Here is a 20,975-nt window from a genome sequence, read left to right as displayed (position 1 = left end):
TGGGATGTTCCCTGAAATTACATTTTGTCCCATGTTGTATTAGTACATTTACACTGCTATTTAATCATGCCTAATCTTCTGTTGCAGAGTTAATACTGCAAGCAGTGAATCTTTATATTTTGGAAACTGTAAGAACAAGAACTCAGGCTTGAGAATTTGTTGTGGTGTTGCGTTCCGTGCTGCATCTGGCTTTATCAGCTGGCAGGATGTTGATGTCAGGGTTCATGCCGAGTGATCTCAGAGACTTTCTTTCTCGTATAGTCAAGTGCAATGTCTTTTAGTTGCAGCAGAGCCTGTCGGACAAATTGTCAGTTGCAGAACTGTTCTTCCCTCTCTGTTTGACAGTTTCTCCTGTTTGCATTCACACAGTGATTGTGATTGACAGCGACTCCATCGGCAATTCACTAGCTGCACGCTGGGATGCTGTGCAAGGTTAAAAAGCAGGGATAATCTTATCCTGTGACTGATGAAGCATATCAGCTAATGTGAAACAATGCACAGTAATGAATGAATGAACTCCACCTGACATTTTACAATGAGCCAGATAAATGAAAACAGACATTCAAAGGAGTTCAACAGTTCAGCCAAAAATAGAAATTTTATCATTTATTAACCTTCATCTCCAAAGCTGATTTTCTTTCTTATGTGGAACACAAAAGGATATTTTGAGTACTGTTTTTCGTATGATAAAAGTCAGTGGGGTCCAAAACAACATTGGACCCCATTAACTTACTATATGATCCCCAAAAAAAATCATGTTTTCTGATCTACATAAAAAAGCAAATCATAGAGGTTTGGAATGACATGAAGGTGAGTAAACAGTATTGGTAAACAGTATGGCAGTATTTTCATTTTTTGGAAGAACTGTCCTTTGGTCTATGGCTTGAAAATAGATTGACTTCCTCAAGTTTAACAAATGAGAAAATGTACCTTAAAGACAGTGACGATATAAAGAAAGCACCACACCAGTATTCCAGTGTGCAACGTGAGCCAGGGCCGTGCTCTTTGGGTTGTTACCCAAAGCCAGCAACTTTTTAAACATTTACTGGGTGAGAGTCCATCAGAATGGGCGAGAGTGAGGCCTCATGTGTCAGTTCTCCATTACTAGCTGCAGCCTGTGTAAGCTGTCTATCACCCTGTCAACACGTCTCTCCCCTCAGTGAGCAGATCCAATCCAAACGTGAGGCGTTTCCTTCCTTCTACACTTTTTACAGTGGTTTACCTTTTTCACTAGCATATTTCTGTATGACACCTCAGATGGTACGCGTTTTCTTTTTAAATATTGTATGCTATGGCTTTCTGGGAATCTCTTTTATATACAAAGAGAATTGAATAATTTGTTTTAAAGATTTTTGAAAGAAGTCTCTTTTGTTCACTGGATTTACTTGATCAGAAATACAGTGAAACTAGTTATAATATTACAATTTATTAATACTATTATTAAATATTATTGCAAAACACAATGCAATGCATAATTTAAAATACGGGTAAAACACCTGTGAAAAATCATTGCGGAAAATTCTTTCATATTAACACATTTTTACAGACTTTTCTTAGAGTGTGGAAGATGTTAAAATATGAAATGTTCAACTGAAATGCTTTTAATTATCCATTTATGTAATGTCATTGGGAATAAAATTTAATTTTAAAGGAAAAAGTCTTTTTTTCATATGTTTTAGCATATTTACATGGTGCAAACATCTAAAATATCTGAGTTGGCCACTAGGTGGCAGTACAGCTAATGCTATAAAATGTTACATTTTTACAGTTTCATTTACTGATAGCTATTCGATGTAGAATGTGGTTACCATAGAGACAGAATTATCAGGGTATTGTTAAGATTTTCATGGTCTGTCTTTTTTCTGTATCCGAGTATTTTCAGGAACAAAACAGGATGTTGACCCTGTCAACAGCCCTTGGCTGTAGTCCCATTGATAATATAATCATCTGATCCTGTGCTGACTTTGAAGGCCCCAGCTTCATATTCCAGTGGTCTTCAAAAGGCGGCCTGCCAATTAAAAAAACAAAAAAAAAAATTCTATTCGTTTCCTAATTTCTAATTTAGTTTTTTTCTTCTGCTGAACACAAAAGAAGGTATTTTGAAGAATATTTGGTAACCAAACAGTTGACGGCAGCCATTGACTTAGTATAGACAAAGTATAGGCTATATATAAAAAATTACTATGGAAGTCAATGGCTACCATCAGCTGGTTGGATACCAGCATTCCTCAAAATATCTCCTTTTGTATAAAACAGAAGAAAGAAACAGACAAGGTTAGAATGAGGAGGGCGAGTGAAGACAGAATGTTAATTTGGGCTGAACTATTTTTTATTAGTTTTACAAAATATGCAACGGGTGTCCCTGCTACATCTCTACCAAGGGGTCCTTGGTCTAAAGATGCTGAAGACTAATCTTTATTACATTTCTGTTTTGTATTATATAGCGTCTGTTTCAGTCAGCAGGGGGCAGTACATGCCACAAATCGACGCTAATCCAATGTGTCATTTGCCACCTAAAAATAGAATTCGCCTGTGGATAAAGGCTCTTTAGTTATTTTATTTTAGGCCAGATATTTAGCAGACATAATGAGCTTTGTTTTAGCATGTTAAGTTCGTTACTGCTATTAACAGTGATATTTTATAACCTTGGTTTACTATTTAACATTTCGAAATGGTATCAAGGCTAATGCAAGTCTCTGGTCTTTCATTTGAAAATGCACAAAGGCTGCTTTATCTTTCGCCATCCACAGCTTTCATTCTGTCTTTTATTCTGTCCTCAAATCCTCTATGCCCTTGACTTTCTTTCATTCTTTCCATTTCTCTCGCTCGCTCTCTCTCTCTGTCAGGTTCTACCCATCAGTTCAGTCAGCTGGATGGGAACATGGCTTAAATATGTGCACTGGGAACACAGGGAACCCCATGGGTTTTTAAATATTCCTCACTTTCCTCTGCAGTGTGTTGGCATGTGAAGTTGCTCCTCTTCCTACGGAAACGTGATCTCTGTGATTTAAAAGAGCTCACTTTGAAAGGAAACGCATGTTTATTAAAAAATCTGCTTTCAAAGCTCAGGATGTGAAATATAGATGCTCAGTGGTGTCTTATAGTTGTTTGTGCTTGCGTAGACATGCTTTTTTCCTTGAAACCGAATTGTGGGTAGGGGGATTATATTTACACATATTTAAATAACTTAACAAATGAGGATTATGTGAGGACTGCGGCCACCAGTGTGTCAGGGCACACAGGAGACTCGGACACCACGGTCATGTCCCACGATCTAATAAACAGAACTACCAAAGGGGAGATTGCGCTAAATTATGGATATAAATAGAGTTGCCCCTCATTAGGTGCATTAAACATGAAGAATTGGTTCCTCCAAGATATGCATGATGGAGAGGACAAGAGAGGCCTATAAACTTGGTTTTAAAGTAGGGAAGTACTATCAGTGGGTATGTTCAGTGCTTGGCATTGACAACCTTATTTAATAACAGGTGTGACTCTCAAGGTGCGGTCATATTAGTGACATTTTGCAGGCAAAGAAGTTTCAGTAGTGTAGCGATGTGTGACGCACAGCTCTCACAGAAGACACGTTCAAACCAAGCATCTTTCTGTTGGTAAACATGTTGAATTCCTATATCTGGATTTCGCTTACGAAAATTTGCTGAACAATGGTAAATGTGACTACACCTTTAGACAGTATTTTAGCTGCAACTGTCTGAATGAATAGCACATCCATTTCCTATTTTAGTGATAAATTGTTGAAAGTGGGTAAAATAAATATGAATTCCATAAACGGGGCAGACAGCCTCGTGGTTAGTGTGCCGACATATATAAGGTAACTGTGCTTGCGGAGAACCGAATTCGATCCCGCTCTGCTCTCTCCACCCAATACTCTGCTGTACTGTCCAATAAAAGCCCTTAAATATACACTCGCCTAAAGGATTATTAGGAACACCTGTTCAATTTCTCATTCATGCAATTATCTAATCAACCAATCACATGGCAGTTGCTTCAATGCATTTAGGGGTGTGGTCCTGGTCAAGACAATCTCCTGAACTCCAAACTGAATGTCAGAATGGGAAAGAAAGGTGATTTAAGCAATTTTGAGCGTGGCATGGTTGTTGGTGCCAGACGGGCCGGTCTGAGTATTTCACAATCTGCTCAGTTACTGGGATTTTCACGCACAACCATTTCTAGGGTTTACAAAGAATGGTGTGAAAAGGGAAAAACATCCAGTATGCGGCAGTCCTGTGGGCGAAAATGCCTTGTTGATGCTAGAGGTCAGAAGAGAATGGGCCGACTGATTCAAGCTGATAGAAGAGCAACTTTGACTGAAATAACCACTCGTTACAACCGAGGTATGCAGCAAAGCATTTGTGAAGCCATAACACGCACAACCTTGAGGCGGATGGGCTACAACAGCAGAAGACCCCACCGGGTACCACTCATCTCCACTACAAATAGGAAAAAGAGGCTACAATTTGCACGAGCTCACCAAAATTGGACGGTTGAAGACTGGAAAAATGTTGCCTGGTCTGATGAGTCTCGATTTCTGTTGAGACATTCAGATGGTAGAGTCAGAATTTGGCGTAAACAGAATGAGAACATGGATCCATCATGCCTTGTTACCACTGTGCAGGCTGCTGGTGGTGGTGTAATGGTGTGGGGGATGTTTTCTTGGCACGCTTTAGGCCCCTTAGTGCCAATTGGGCATCGTTTAAATGCCACGGCCTACCTGAGCATTGTTTCTGACCATGTCCATCCCTTTATGACCACCATGTACCCATCCTCTGATGGCTACTTCCAGCAGGATAATGCACCATGTCACAAAGCTCGAATCATTTCAAATTGGTTTCTTGAACATGACAATGAGTTCACTGTACTAAAATGGCCCCCACAGTCACCAGATCTCAACCCAATAGAGCATCTTTGGGATGTGGTGGAACGGGAGCTTCGTGCCCTGGATGTGCATCCCACAAATCTCCATCAACTGCAAGATGCTATCCTATCAATATGGGCCAACATTTCTAAAGAATGCTTTCAGCACCTTGTTGAACAATGCCACGTAGAATTAAGGCAGTTCTGAAGGCGAAAGGGGGTCAAACACAGTATTAGTATGGTGTTCCTAATAATCCTTTAGGTGAGTGTAACTAAAAATGAAAAATTTAATAATTTCCATAAACAGAATTTTTTACTTGCCAAAATTTGTCTACATCTTGCTAATGTAATCTGATGGGAGTGGCTCTGTACAGTGACTAAATCTAAAACCTTCAGATATAAACCACAGTTTAACTCTTCATCTCTGTTGAGTTATAACTCCACATGAAAACATGCAACACAACACACAGTGATTTTTGTTGCATTGGATTATGTAGTTTACACAGTTTCAAAAAATGCAGTCGTGGCACGTGTTACAAAATGCAGTTGTCACTTTAGAAAATAACTCAATTGGGTGTGAACATACAGTGCCTTGCGAATGTATTCATACCCCTTCATTTTTTTCACATTTTGTTATGTTGCTGCCTTATGTTAAACTGCTTTAAATTACTGAAAAACAGCCCTATAGCATGAGGCTGCTACCAGCACGCTTTACTTTTGGGATGGTACTCTGCAGGTGATGAGCAGAGCTGGTTCCCTTCAAACATGATGCTTAGAATTGAGGTTCATCAGACCAGGAATCTCTTTTCTCAGAGTCTGAGAGTCCTTTAGGTGTTTTGTTGTAAATTCCAAGTGTGTTTTCTTTTGTCTTCACTGAGGAGATGATTGAGTTTGGCCACACCGCCATAAAGCCCAGATTGGTGGGGTGTTGCAGTGATGTTTGTGCTTCTGTAGATTTCTCTCATCTCCACATTTGATCATGTTTTTGCTCAGTTTGGCCAGGAGGCCAGCTCTAAAAAGAATCCTGGTTGTTTCAAACTTCTTCCATTAAGGATAACAGAAACTACATGCTTCTGTGACACTTCAATGAAGCAGAATTTTTTTCTGGAGTCTTCCCCAGATGTGTGGCTTGACGCAAAGCTGTTTCTGAGCTCTACAGACTGTTCTTTTGGCCCCAGGGCTTGGTTTTTGCACTGATATGCATTATCAGCTGTTGGACCTTTTATTAAGACGTGTGTGCCTTTCCAATCATACCCATTCAATTGAATTTGCCACAGGTTACCTTCACTCAAAGTCTAGTAACACCTACAAACAATATGAATGTTCCTGAGCTAAATACCAACTGCCCCAGATAAGGGTGTAAGTACTTATGCAATGAAATCTTTTAAGTTTTTTTTATTTTTAATAAATTTGCAAAGATGTAAAAAACCTCTTTTTTTTTGCTTAACCATTATAGTGTATGGAGTGTAGATTGATGTGGAAAAAAGTAAATTAAAGCAGTTTAGCATAAGGCAGCAACATAAAACGTGAAAAAAAAAATTACTTTCGCAAGGCACTTTAACTGTATTTAGCACTGACAGGACAGGACTGACAACTGAATTCTGCTGCTAAATGAAATGAGTGCTAAATCTTCCAGTGATTGATAAATAGCCTATAAACTAAATTACAAAGCTACCTTTGTACAGTGTTTTATTGCTTTCGTTCACATTTGTGTTTTATAGCCTGTTGTCACCTAATACAGTTGGCCTGATAACTTCTTCAAATGTAAACACGCATTTAAAGTTACACTTTTATTCGCAGCTCTAAACTGATCACGTTACGTCAGGCTAACCACAGTGAAGCTGACAGGTAAAAAAAAAAAAAAGATGAATTTGTTTAATATCTGAGGGATATCATTAATACCAGGTTTCGTCACTGGCACAAATGTTGAGGTTTACTTTTAATAACTTTATATTATGAGACATTAATCATGTCATGTATGAACATCTGTTTTGCAACCAAGATGTGCTTTCACAGAAACTATAACATGATTGCAGCTTATGTCCCTGCAAAAATAAGTCAATTAGAGATCTGATTTAGAACACATTAAGGGCAAATTAGCATCCCAAGCACGAGGGATTAGCATGTCAAACGTTTATCAGACATCTCAAATTCTTAATCAAACCATTTTCAGATCGCTTAGAATCATAAATAATGTTACTGCCCATTAGACCAGATAATGCAGACTTCCGCTCTAAATTTTCAGCACACACACACACACACACACACACACACACACACACACACACACACACGATGAATAGTAAATATAACAATTAATTACTGTTAATATTACGCATTAATATTTTATAAACTATTTATGTTTATTACTTTCAGTAGTGCAATTCATATCCATATTATTGCTTTCTCAAGTTAAAAAGTTGTCTCATCTGAATCGGGAGAGAAATATGCATAGATCAAGTGTTGTTTACAAGCGAAAACAGTCCACAACATATCTAAACGAATATGCTGTGAGATTTGATGTGAGAGGACAACAGTGGATGAATTATTATGACCAGAAGTGACGATTCAACATTAAAACACCCTAATGATGGATTAGTTTCTTGCAGATTTTATTCATAAGACTAGTGAACTGGAGCCACGTGAATTGATTGTGGATCTTTTTATATTTTTATCAACTGTTTCGACTCCCATTCTGACGGCACCCATTCACTGCAGAGGATCTATGGGTGAGCAAGTGATTTTTCAAGTGAATTGTTTCCAATCTTTTTCAATGAAGAAGCAAACTCATCCACATCTTGGGGTGAGTCAATTTTCAGTAAATGCTGATTTTTGGGTGAACTATTCCTTCACGTTCTCTTTTTCTCCTTGGTGGAATTCTGTTATTTTCAAATTGTATGTTTTTATTTATTTATCTTTTATAAATATTATCATTATTTATTTTTATGTGCATTTAATTTTTATTACCACATACATTTCCCCCCTTTCCCTTTTTTAAGATAACTTAAGGTATTCTTCAAATCATTTGTCCTATGTAGGGTCGCAGACAGTCTATCCCAGTGTCTTGAACCGAAGGCAGGTAATTAATTAAGAGTGATAATTTTGTCATATTGATTCGCAAGGTAATTGCCGCTGATTGTTGTCCCTCTTTAAAAAAAAAAAAAAAGAACTCTTATGTAGTCCCAGTGAACTCAGACTCATTCACGCATGTGGGGACAGGCAATTAAAACATGTTCACTCCATGTTCTCTTGATAATCACTTTCAGGGAAGACTCATGTTCTCTCTTTAAGAGATCACATTAGCTTCACTTACAATTTGATTGATTTTCAAGGCTTTTAGTGTGGGAATGAGACCAGCATCATGACAGGCACGAGTTTTCCAGTACTGGGACATGTCTTGTGTTTCACCTCTGCCAGAGGTCTAACTGATTCCGTTTTGCTTTACTGAATCAGGTACAGGAATGTTTCTAGGCCTATACATCAAAATATTCTGACTGAGATTTACATTAACTCATTAGATACATTACCTTTAGTCTATATACTGTTCTGTGATGTGAAGTATTTTACTGCTTGTGTAAACTGCTAATTTGTCATAAAATACTTGGATTTGTTTAAATATTGAAACAATTGCATATAAAAGCAAAGGATTTGATTAAATTTGACTCATTCTGATCAAAGGCCTATTTGATTAAATTTTTCAAGAGTATTTATATTGGTTTTTGAATTGTATTGGGCTTTTACGATGTCTTTGTACCACTGAAGTAAAGGTGAATGTGGCCTGTGGGACAATGGTGAGGAGTCGTACATTAAAATCAAAAGGGCGATTTGTGAAATAGTTCTGGGGCACATGAAGCTGTCTCTCCCAAATGGAAACCTGGTGATCACAGGGCTTTTTATTGGGGTTAACATGGCACTTCTAATGCCCTTCATACCTTTACATCTGCACATTCGAGAATTTCATTATTTCATCTCCAGGGTGGCATATGAAAAGGTAACGTGTGGGACTGAGAGACATAGACATAGTGATGTGTTATATGGACTGTCTCGAGGGAAGTAGCTCATCATGTGCTGTGTGCGGCAGTTATACAATGTGCTTTTACTCCATTTCCATGCACCACTGCGTGTCTGATTTCATGCTTAACCAGAATAACCCAGCAGCCTCTGATGAGACTAAACCAATGGAGTGAGCTCTGAGCTGTCGCTACAACTCCACCAATCCATCCATCTTCTTGCTGTCATTTGGTGAAAAATTATTTGAAAATTATTTGAAAGTGTTTTGACTAAGACTTCAAGCTTATACCTTTACTTTGTGCTGAGATATGATGCCTGTTAGTTTGAGGATTGTTAGATGTTAGTCACATGATGGTTGCTCCAAATACGGCTCCAGATGGCAAAGGAACAATGACAGTGTTTGCTGAGGAATGGCAGATCATACAGTGCAAACATGCTCTGTTGCATGAACCTGCCCCTCTCCCATTAGATCTGAAACCCCTCAGATCAGCTGATGGCAGTGCAATAGTGCATTAGGTGTCTTTATGCGCAATAATGGAACAGATAGGCAGCCCGTCACATCTCATTAAGCAGGAGAAATACTCTGTCTCCACTTGCGGGTGACTAACATGCCTCAGTGTGTACTAAGGCTCTCAATTTGTACAATTTGTAACAGCTGTTACAAAATCATAGAAGACCTAATGATGCTTTATATCGGTTGATTATAGTTTACAAGGCAGAATGAATTCATGTCGCAACTTAGCCTCTGAATTGATGTCGCTTTGGCACACTTTGTTCAGTTAAGTGCTAAGTGACAAGCAGTTTAGTAGCCTTCAGTTCATTAAATTATACATTTTACTGATAGTAGCAACAGTACGTATTGTCAAATTATGATTTTCCTGTAACAAGTATTACTTTTTTTTTTTTTCAATATGAACTGTCATATAAATCAATTCGTATAGTTCAAAAAACAATCAGTGAATTGGTTTTTGAACTGAATGAACTGGTATAGAGTTCATACCGCGATCAAAGTCCAATTTGAAGGAATTGATTTGCCCAAATTATTCCTGTCAAAAAATAATTCATATGCAACATTAACATCTTATTTATTTACACTCATTAAATAGTTTCATTTTAGTTATCTAGTATAAATTTACCAATTGAAGTTTAAAGCTGTCACTGTAATTGAGATCATCATTGTTTTCAAGCCATATAAACTCTTCAAACGTTTTCTGGTCGGTAAGATTTTTAAAGTTTTTAAAGTAGGTCTCTTATGCCCACCAAGGCTGCATTTATTTGATCATAAATGTAATAAAATCAGTAGCATTGTGAGATACAACATATTTAATATTATTTTTTCTATTTTAATTTTAATATATTATAAAATGCCATTTATTTCTGTGCTGGAATTTTCAGTAGCTATTTCAGCCTTTAGTGTCACATGATCCTTCAGATATCATTCTTATATACTGATTTGGTGTTTAAAATACATTGCTTATTATTATCAATGTTGATAACAGTTGCGTTGCTTAATATTTTTATGGAAAACCTGATACATTTTTTTTCAGGATTGTGTGATGAATAAAAAGTATTTATTTGAAAGTTTTTTTGTAACAATGTAAAATAATTAGTTTTGATCAATTAAAAGTATTTAAATAAATCAATAAATAAGTATTGCATCTTCAGACATTGTTATATTTAAAATAAATTGCCTCCTTAACTTTTTTTTTTTTGTCATAACTTGGTAACTAATTGTTTAGAAGGGTAGTTTATCATTAAGCTACATCATAAAGCTTCAGTTGTAACAGCTTTCTCAACTGTGACAACCCCCCCCCCCAAAAAAAAAAAAAACTGTGTGCAATGTGCTATTGGTGGAGCTAAGATAATGACTTTGCATGAAGGTATTCAATACCTGCAACAAAACTCCCCAGCACCAGCTCTGAGTCATAGAGGGGTCGTCCGTCTGCTCTCCCTGCATGCATCACCCTGACAGTCGGAGCCAAGCTTGCATTTGCGGTCCCATTAGTGGTAATTTACAGGCATATTTCATAGGGCGTGGAGGAGGATGGATACCTCATATTAAGGGCTGTGGACGGGAGGTGCATATGTTTTTGTCTGATTGTCAGACTTTAGGGGGCTCTTTTCTCATTTGTTTTGGAGGGCACCTGCCTCAAGAGAGAAGTGCTTCTCAATGAGTGCTGAAAAGTAATGCTCACAAGGGCTTACATCGATTAGCTGTTCACGCAAAATTGTTCCTCATCTCCAGATTCATTAACGGACCTCTCTTTATATAATTGGTGCCATTTGCATGGCAGAATCCACACTGACATCGCACTGCCCCTGTATTTGAGTAGACTCAGGTCTCAGATTTTAAAAGCTTGTGAGCATTTTTCAAAGGGTGCTGTCAAATCATTATGTCATACTCTAAAGATAAATTAATGCTGGGTTTGGCTTTGTTAGGTTAAACCATTCATTTGATGTCCGTTTGTTCATGAAACAAGCTCCACAGTCCTTTTTTATTCAGTGATATTTTAAATAATGAGAATCTGATCTTTGTGATACCTTCCTCTTAACTCTAATGTACTGTGGTGTATTTGTATTTGTTATTTATGATCCAATCACAATTTTTTTGCCCTGCACCGCTGTCAATCCCTCAATCCCCCAATCCTGACCTTCATCTCCCATAGAGAATGGATCGGAAGCACCCACTCATGCTCAAATCAGTCAACACATACAGGTTCACACATCCTGCATCAGTAAATAGCCACACAAAATGATCACACAAGCTTTTGTGCATTCTGAAACCTTGATCATTTCGCTGCTATCCCAGCTGAGCATGTGACACTGGGACTAAACTAAGAGTATTATTTATGAACACTAGTTCATTATTGAAAGTAAGTCTGCTACTTTGTAAGGTGAGATGAGATTATTGATATTATTATTAAAAAAAATATTCATAATATTGTAGACTGAAAATGTGACTCATTATTCCCCTATCTCCCTCTCCCTCTCTCTCTCTCTCTCTCTCTCTCTCTTTTAGGATGTCCTCACTTTTGTAGTTCATTGTTTTTGAGGATGTTCAGAGCACCATGGAGCCATTTCCACTAAGTAAGTATAAAATATGTGCAACCATCTCTCTACATTGTTATATATTAAAGATACTTGTATGGTGATCATTTTACTCATTTAGTTATCATTCTTGTCCCTCTCTCTCTCTCTCTCGCTCTCTCTCTCTCTCTCTCTCTCTCAGGATGCCCTCATTTTGTGTAGGCCCTACTCCACTGTCACCTTTGATCACCACCAGGGAGTGAGTACACTGGTCCATGGCACTTAGTTCTCAGCTTTGTAGGGTTTTTTGGGAATGGAACAGTAGATATGCATATCTACAGGGACCGCAAGGATGGTGTACTTGTTGGTTGTGTCCGACCGATTGTGATGGGCCGGTCTGAGCAAAAATGCCAGGGCCCTTTTTTTGTCCCAGTCCAGCCCTGACTGTAATTAAAGGGATAATTCACCCTAAAATTGAATTTCTGTCATTATTTTTTCACTCACATGTTGTCCCAAACCTGTATTAATTTATATCTTGTGCTGAACACAAAAGAAGATAGTTTGAAGAATCTGGGTAACCAAACAGCTGCTGGTCCACCTTGACTTGAACAATAGGAAAAAAAATACCATGGAAGTCACTGTAGACCAGCAACTGTTTGGTTCCCTCTCGAGCTTTCACGAGACATCACGGAGAGAAAAAAAAAATGTTTTCCACATTCTTCAAAATAGCGTTTATTTTTAGCAGAAAAAGGAAACTCATTCAGGTTTAAAACAACTTTTGAGTGAGTAACTGAAGGTATAAAAATAAAACACTGGCTTTTTTTTTATATTTTTGCCATATCGCCCAGGGGGACCAAAACCACCCCCCCTCCACGGTCCACGATTGTGCCCTTGCAATGCCATTTCGTCACTGTTTAGAAAAAAAAAATATCCCAAGATTTATTGTGCATCAGTGACGACAGGATTTTTTGAGAGAAAATGCCGAATTATATTTTTAAATGTAAGTATTGGGTTTCAACTTAATCGAAAATCGAACGTTACAAAAAAAAAAAAAAACAATTTTAAAGAGGTTTATATGTTTGCTTATATCTTATTATGATGCAATTTTATAGATAGTTTTTATTACAGTATGTACAAAAATGAACCAAGGTGAACATATTTAGACATGCTGTTTTGTTTTCAGACTGTTGAATATAACTTTTATTAAAAGTCCAGTTAACAACGCTTGATCTGACCTTCGTGGTTTTCCATGTCCTTCAAAGGATGCAAAGCCTCTAAATTGGAATACAGCTAGTGACAATGATATTCCAATCAGTTTCTTTTTTAGAATGATTCTGCAACGCATGTTTATAATAAACAGAATGTTATCGTCATATACTACAATATAGTTATTGTTATAGTTATTGTTTTTGGTATGAATAGGCTTTAAACTGTTTTGGATAAAATCATCTGCCAAATGTTCATGTTAATCTTATAAGGATAGCTTTCTCCAAAATGAAAATTGTCTCACCATTTACAGAACATCATTCCAAGTCTGTATATGTGGAACACAAATATTCTAAAAATGTCTCATGATTTTCTTGTTCATGCAGTAAAAAGTCAGTGGGGTCTAGTGTTGTTTTAGACCCCATTAACTTTAATTGTGCGAACACAATTGAAAAATTATGCACAATAAAAAGCACTTTATAACTTTATTTAAATTTAAGCTAAGTTGAGGACGTCATGTCACATGGCAAAGAACATTTAGGTGCTGGTGTTGTCTGTGCACCTTTTTTATATGACTTCAAAGGTGCTCTATGCTGACTGTGTCTGGTACTCAGAGAGGTGTACCCTCAGGGCTCTCAGAAAGAGCTGTGTGCTCAAGAGTGTGTGTGTGTGTGAGAAAGATGGGATTGGTGAGACTGACAGATATGACACAAGGATGCACAGTTTCATGCGTGGTTTTTAGATCACCTCAAGGCTCTTAGCACAGCCATCATTTAAGGTGATTGCATGGAAGTCACAGAGATGACATGTAGGTTAAGAGAGGACAACGGAGCACCTTGAAATCCATTTAGAGCTTCTGGGAGCCTGTTTTTTGTTTCTTGCTGGTAAGGTTGATCTAACATTTTAGGACACAGTAAACATTAATTTTAATGAATGCATTTTAAAGGTGAAGTATGTCACATCATTTACACTATTAAGGTAACTTACACTATAAAGGGCTTTATTATAATCTCTCTTCCCAAATCTTTACATTTAAGCTAAATTGATTTGGTTAATTAGTATTTTATCTGACTCCATCTCACACGTGTGCTGTTTTTAAGTACCCCTCACCTAGAACCTGTGAGCATGCTGTGTCGAAGTGTCTCATGAATGCTGCATAAGTCATATTTTATCAATGATTTATCTTTGCCCACAGCAACAGGCAACTTAATCTGCAGAATGAAAATCAGCTATTTAATTTGCAATTCAGGTGATGTCTAATGTTCCATTGCATTTTCGGAAGGGTTATCAGCAGTTTAGCGACCTCAAGGTATTGCCATTGGATACTTTGATGTGTCTATAAATGGCTGTGTAGATAAGGGGAGTCGTGGAGTCCAGACTGCTATGCAGTCTTCGGACCATTACCTTTCTAGTAATGTTATGACTCTACATCTGAGTATGTGTTTCAATGCATGAAAATGTAGTTCCTGCTGTTTGTTTCCTATCATATATGCATTGAATAAAATATGAGTTTTCCAGCAGCCATTTCTCCAGTCTTCAGTGTCACATGATTCTTCAGATATCATTCTAATATGCTGATTTGGTGCACAAGTAACATTTCATAGTATTATCAAATGTTAAAAACAGTTGTGCTGCTTAATATTTTTCTGGGAACCAAAATTTAATTAATTAATTCATTCATTCAGAGTTAAACAGGTACATTTTTGGTAAGTGTTTACTGCCTCTTTTGATCATTTTAAGCATACTTCCTGAATAAATATATCAATTAAAGAAATACTTAAATTAAAGAAAAATCTTCCTCCAAACCTTTGAGCAGTGTTGTAATATTTACTATAGTATATTTTAACATGTAAATGTACATATGCATTTCATTTGAACTTTATCTCCCTTTGTACCTTTTCTTAATTTTGCTTCTCTTACTTACTGCACCTTCATTTTTCCAGTCTCCTCTATTCTTTCTCATTGCATATCTGAGACCATTTCGGCTGTATTGTCTTGCAGCAACCTCTCCTACAGTCTCCTGCATTCTGCTTCACAGTACATCAGTATGGAATGCCAAACCTGCCATAATTATAAATAAATAAAGAAATGTACAAAGAAATGTAAAAAAAAGCAAATATAAATAAATAAATATATAAATAAATGTACAAAGAAAAGTAAAAAACTGAGCACCACAAGGTGTCACTGTGGCCTCAAAGCTTACCCCTCGCCTACTCTGGCTCGGTTGCTATTCCTGAGGTAAAACATGCCCTCCTCATTACCCTACGGACAAATAAATGTGAAAATAAATACATGTGGAAATACATACGTAAATAAATACATAAATTTGAAAATAAATAAATGTGGAAATAAAATTAAAAAGTACATAAATAAGGAAATAAAATGATAAACAATTATTATTATTATTATTTTTTACTTTGTACATTTATTTTTATATTTATTTATTTATATTTGCTTTTTTTTTACATTTCTTTGTACATTTCTTTATTTATTCATAATTATGGCAGATTTGGCATTCCATACATCAGTTCATGCTACATGTAGCACAAATCCACCTCTCCTCCACCTCTTATCACTCATTTTTTTAATTTATTGTCTTAAATCCTGAGGACATGGCATCTTTTTGTGTCATGTCCTTGCATGTGGAAGAGGGAGGGTCTGGCCAAGAGCCATCCTGGTCACCGTAATATCATCCATGATTCATATTTAATGCTTTAAATTACGGCTAACCCTCTCCCTCTTTTCCTCCTTCAGTCCTTCATATCTGACAGTGACATATAACAGTACTGATGGGCAGAAGTTACTGGGCACGCTCAGAAGGCTTTTGAGAAAAGGTGGATGGTTTAAAAGGGGTCATATCGTACTTAAAATATTATAAACCATAATTTAAGATATTTCTTTTTTTTCTGACATATAGGATTTTTGGTTGCACTATATTTTACAGTACATGTACTTACAGTGTACCTACTAAGAAAGTACTGGTAATATAAGGTAACTACATGGGGTAGGGTTAGGTTTAGGGGTAGGTTCAGGGTAAGTACCTAGTTTTTACCTAGTTATTGTAATTACTATAATAAGAACATATACATATACAGTATATACATGTAGACTGTAAAATAAAGTGCTACCAGATTTTTTATACTCAAACTGTAATAATTTTTGAGTTTTGAAATTTTAGGTATGTTTAGACTTTTAGTGGATGATATTAAGGAATAAACATGTCCTTTACTCGCACTCATGTAATTTCAAACTTGTATGGATTAGTTAGTAGAACCTAAATTAAGTTCAAAATGTTGGTTACCATACAAACTGAACCAAAGTATTGGTGGCCATTGACTTCAGTTGTGTGAACAAACATTTCTCAAAATATCTTCATGAGGGTTAGCAAACAATGACAGAATGTTTACTATGAACTATGTATTTAAAGGGATCGTTCACCCAAAAATGAAATTTCAGTTGTTAATTACCATCATGTCAATCCAAACCTGTAAGACCTTCATCTTTGGAATGTTGAATTTTTTAATAAATTAATTATTTTTGTGCACAAAATATTCCTGTAGCTTCATAAAATTAAGGTTGAACCACTGAAGTCGCATTGACTGTTTTTACTATGTCCTTACTACATTTCTGTGCTTTGACCATGGTAATTCCCTTGCTGTCTATGGAGGGTCAGAAAGCTCTTGGATTTCATCAAAAAATATCTTGATTTGTGTTCCCGAAGATGAGAGGAGAAGTTTGGATCAACATGAGGGTGAGTAATTAATGACAGAATTTTCATTTTTGGTTAACTATCCCTTTAAATACTCAAATCTCGTACAAGTTATGCAATGCAACTGTTGTGGAAAAATGTTTCCAACTCTTATTGTGAGGCAATAACTCCAAGAGTATTGTAGAATAAAAAAATAGAGAGTTTATTCTTGCAAGAAGATCAGAAAATCATACAGAGCATCTGCAGTGTGTGTAACAGAGAGGAACACTTTGACTCAGAATTTATATCCTAATCAAACCAGGATGTTTCCATCTCATCCAATCATAATTCATACTCAACATAATGTCTCCTTTTTGGGTATCTGTCTATTTCTTTTTCTAAGTATTTAATGCAATTAATCTTCTTGGAAGCTAAGAATGAATGTGGTCACACTTGTCTTGCACCTTCTACATGAGTATCAAGATAGACTTAGCAGAGGTGTCTAGAACAGAATAAGGAGACAACAAAATAATATTCCTCTTTTGCCTCTGCAAGAAAGTGTTTTTTAGCTCAATTCTTTAACTTGTTTGGTCTAACTTAATGCTTCAAGATAGAACTAAAGAGCAAATGAAAGAAACATACAGAAACCCAAATTTTATTACACAGCTGATTCAAAGGAGTAATAATGAATTTTGGATGTGAATTTACTATTTTGGAAAACAGGAAATGGAGGCTGACCAGTGCAAGTAGAGTTTGGTCGGGGGAACAGGACAAAGCCTTAAATATCCCAGTCCTTTGCTCCATCATCACAGTGATATTCAGTTAAGACTGAAGAGGAGGAAGTCACTTTGGTGCTCACTTCATGTGGCTCTTTGAAGGCGTTTGCATTTTTTAGCATGTTTTTGAAAAGTAATCTGAGGGAGGCCCAGAACTCATTTAGAGTTTTTAGACAGCTCCTGTATAAAATATTAGACCCTGAAGACAGCACCAAGAGCTTCTCAGGAAATTATTAATTCAGCATGTGAGCGAGGTGGAAGAGACACGTGTGTATCATATCAACCGTTACACACAAACATACACACGATGATACTCTCCTCCAGTTGCCATTAAGATGATTACATTTATCTTTTTGCTTTTAGCTTTTGTCCTGACATGTTCTCTCCCCTCAGCCTGGGAGAATCTCCTGCAGCTGTTGCTTTGATATTAGCTTTATGAATTTGCGTGAACCGCATATACCTCAGTAATCTGGCCAAATGCACTGCTGGCACTGTGTTATCTCCCTCCCTCTCTCTCTCTCCCTTGCTCCCTCTATCGTTTCTTCTCTCTTTTCATCTCCAAACATTAATCCTTCCATCAAAGTCTTGAATGTGCTCTTTTTGGTCTCTGCCTGTGTTCATTAATGAAATGAACGCAGGGTGACAAGCCACTGATGGGACGAAGACCCTCCCCAACCCCACTCCCACTGTTTTCATTTGATTGAATGTCCTGGGTTCTTCTGAATGTCACACATAGACCAGACTGCACTTTTACCTCAGGTAAAGCGCAAAAAAATGAGTCTCGTAGCTCTCTGTCTGATGTTCTCCTCTTTTCTGCTATTAGCCTGGAAAACCACAATGCATCATTGATTGTGAAATCCCTCTTCATCATGGTTTTATGAGGGACTCATTCCCCTGAGCTGTTAGATTAGTAGGTTAATTTTGATTCAGACAACAAGAACAACCTGTTTTCTTCTTTGTGCGACAGATATTGTGCCTTCGTATGTGGTTTGTGAATCTGTTTCCATTACAAAGGAAAAATCATTCTTAATTTACGTAATTGAACTATAATTTCAGCAATGTACTGTTTCCCATCAGTTGCCAGTTGAATTATACAATACAAAATACAAGAGAATTTTAATTAACTATACAGCTATTGGCACAGTTGTTGATATATGGGTAGTCCTTTTCAGAGATTAGCTATTTTATTTTATTACTATATAGAATACTGATGTGATTAGATATTAGTTTTTTTGTTCAATATTTTTATTAATTAAACTTTACAAATTAGTCTTTTTTCCTTATTTTAGAATTTTTATACTCTGTAGCTCTGAAATGGCCCCATGTTGGCATAAGGACCCTGACCGTCTAGGACTGCTGTTACAAATCTAACACATGACGCATAATTCAAGCAGTTTCTGACCTATTAAGCTTTAAAGCAAACACATCCAGGTGCTTTTCTAAGAAAAACCCATAGAGACTTGCTTTATACACCTCAGTGTTTTTTCTGCTGTCAGATCAGTGTTGTCACAGTGTGACCCGAGGGGAAGAGGAAAGATGAAGAGCTGACAGCCTGACTCTGCTTTGCCCTCTCCTCAGCTTCTTTTATTGCTCACTGGTTGCCATAAGAACGGCAAAGCATCACATGCTTTCTTCATTTAGGAGCTGCACAGGGGGTGAGTACTGCCACAACAATGTGAAAGAAATGCGTCAGTGGAGTGTTTTTGATGCGTACATTTTTCTGGCTTGTGAAATGTATTATTGTTCTAACATAGTTGCTCTAGTAACTCATGAATCATCTTCTTGTGGGCAATTCTTCAATTAGGAAAACTTTTCTATCCACTATGATGAATTTAATGAAAGAGTTTTAAAAACAGATTGTAATCGCTTTAAATTCCTTTTTGCGTCTCCTGCATTATTATTATTATTATTTACCAGAGAATTATTTTACATGAGCTTTAATTTTAAAAGCTTAAAATTTTATATTATTTTTATATAAATGATACGTATTTTTTAGTAGATTTATATATTTTAACTAAAATATTTTTTTACAGGTTTATATATATATATATATATATATATATATATATATATATATATATAAAATTTATTTGTATTTTTTATTTATTTTTTTAAAGGCATGCTGTCAGAGCTGTTTGTTGTTCAAATTCACCGTCCATATACTGTTGTGACATGATTTTTGACTTACATTTTTTTTAATGCTATGACAGCAATCCAGTCCAAATACATAATGCATTCTCAGATTTTCTTTGTGTTTCAATTTATAGAAGTGTACATTTTTACTTGTGAAGTTCCAGACCTGGTTATTTGCTTATGCAAATGATGGTGAAATTTACACATAAAACAAAAAATGTGTATTTGCTTATGTAAATGATGGTGACATTTACACGTTGAAACACATAAATATGATTTAAATAAGATCTAAATGACTTAAAATCCTGAAAGAATGCAATATTTCATTGCTTAGGAGGATTAAAAGATATTTTCTCCATATTCAGAGCATGTGATAAAAATTTAATTCATAGATGCAACAGAATGTGAGGAAGTGCAGTTTTTCAAGATTTCAAGACAAAAGTGGAATAACTTAAAGAATCCCTTTTATGTATTTCCTCAAAATACCTCACCTCACCTAATCAAAACAATAAATGGGGTTCTTTTTGAAGCTACATATATTAAAAATAATGTTACTTTTTTTCTGTGTTATATGTATGTTATATTACCAAGCTCGAGTAACTGCAGTAAGCTGTATTCTGGCTAATGAGCAGTGCAGCTCAGCTCTTTATTTATATGTCTGAGTGAGTGTTTCACATCTCCTGATGTAGTGTTATTCAGCCTTTCTGTTACTGTTCCAGAGCAGATAATGAGAACACTGTTGTCTGTTCTCTCTCTTTCTCCATCTCTCACGCTTTAAATTTTTATTTCAGTTTTGTATATATTACTGGCATGACTACTTGTACTGACAAAGGCATAGCTACGTAAAATGAGAAAATGTGTATTGTAAAACTAGAATAATGTGATAAACAGTATTAACAATATCAGCAGTGTGAAATAAATGAAATAAAGTAACAGTGCAGAGTAAACTGTAAAAGTAGCAATTAAAAATGGAAGATGAAAATGTGTTCTCACGGTCATAACTTTATTTTTCCCTCTCTCCCTTTGAGTTTACTGTAGCCTCGAAGTGGAATGAAACGGATGGAGGAATGAACAGATCAGAAAGCATGGAGAGGGAATGGACTGAGAGACAGATGAAGAAGAGGAAGTAAAGAAGGCAAGCAGAGAAAGTTTTATTCCGTGAGGGATGGGGGTGGGGGGAGGGGACATATGTTCCTCATTTAGTGGGATGAGCGAGAAAGAGAATGAAAGAAGGCAAGACAAAGCAGCGAACAATAGCT

This window comes from Barbus barbus, assembly GCF_936440315.1.
Source record: "Barbus barbus genome assembly, chromosome: 38".
Lineage (NCBI taxonomy): Eukaryota > Metazoa > Chordata > Actinopteri > Cypriniformes > Cyprinidae > Barbus > Barbus barbus.
The sequence above is the reverse complement of the archived record's forward strand: the minus strand, read 5'-3'. Positions refer to the sequence as shown.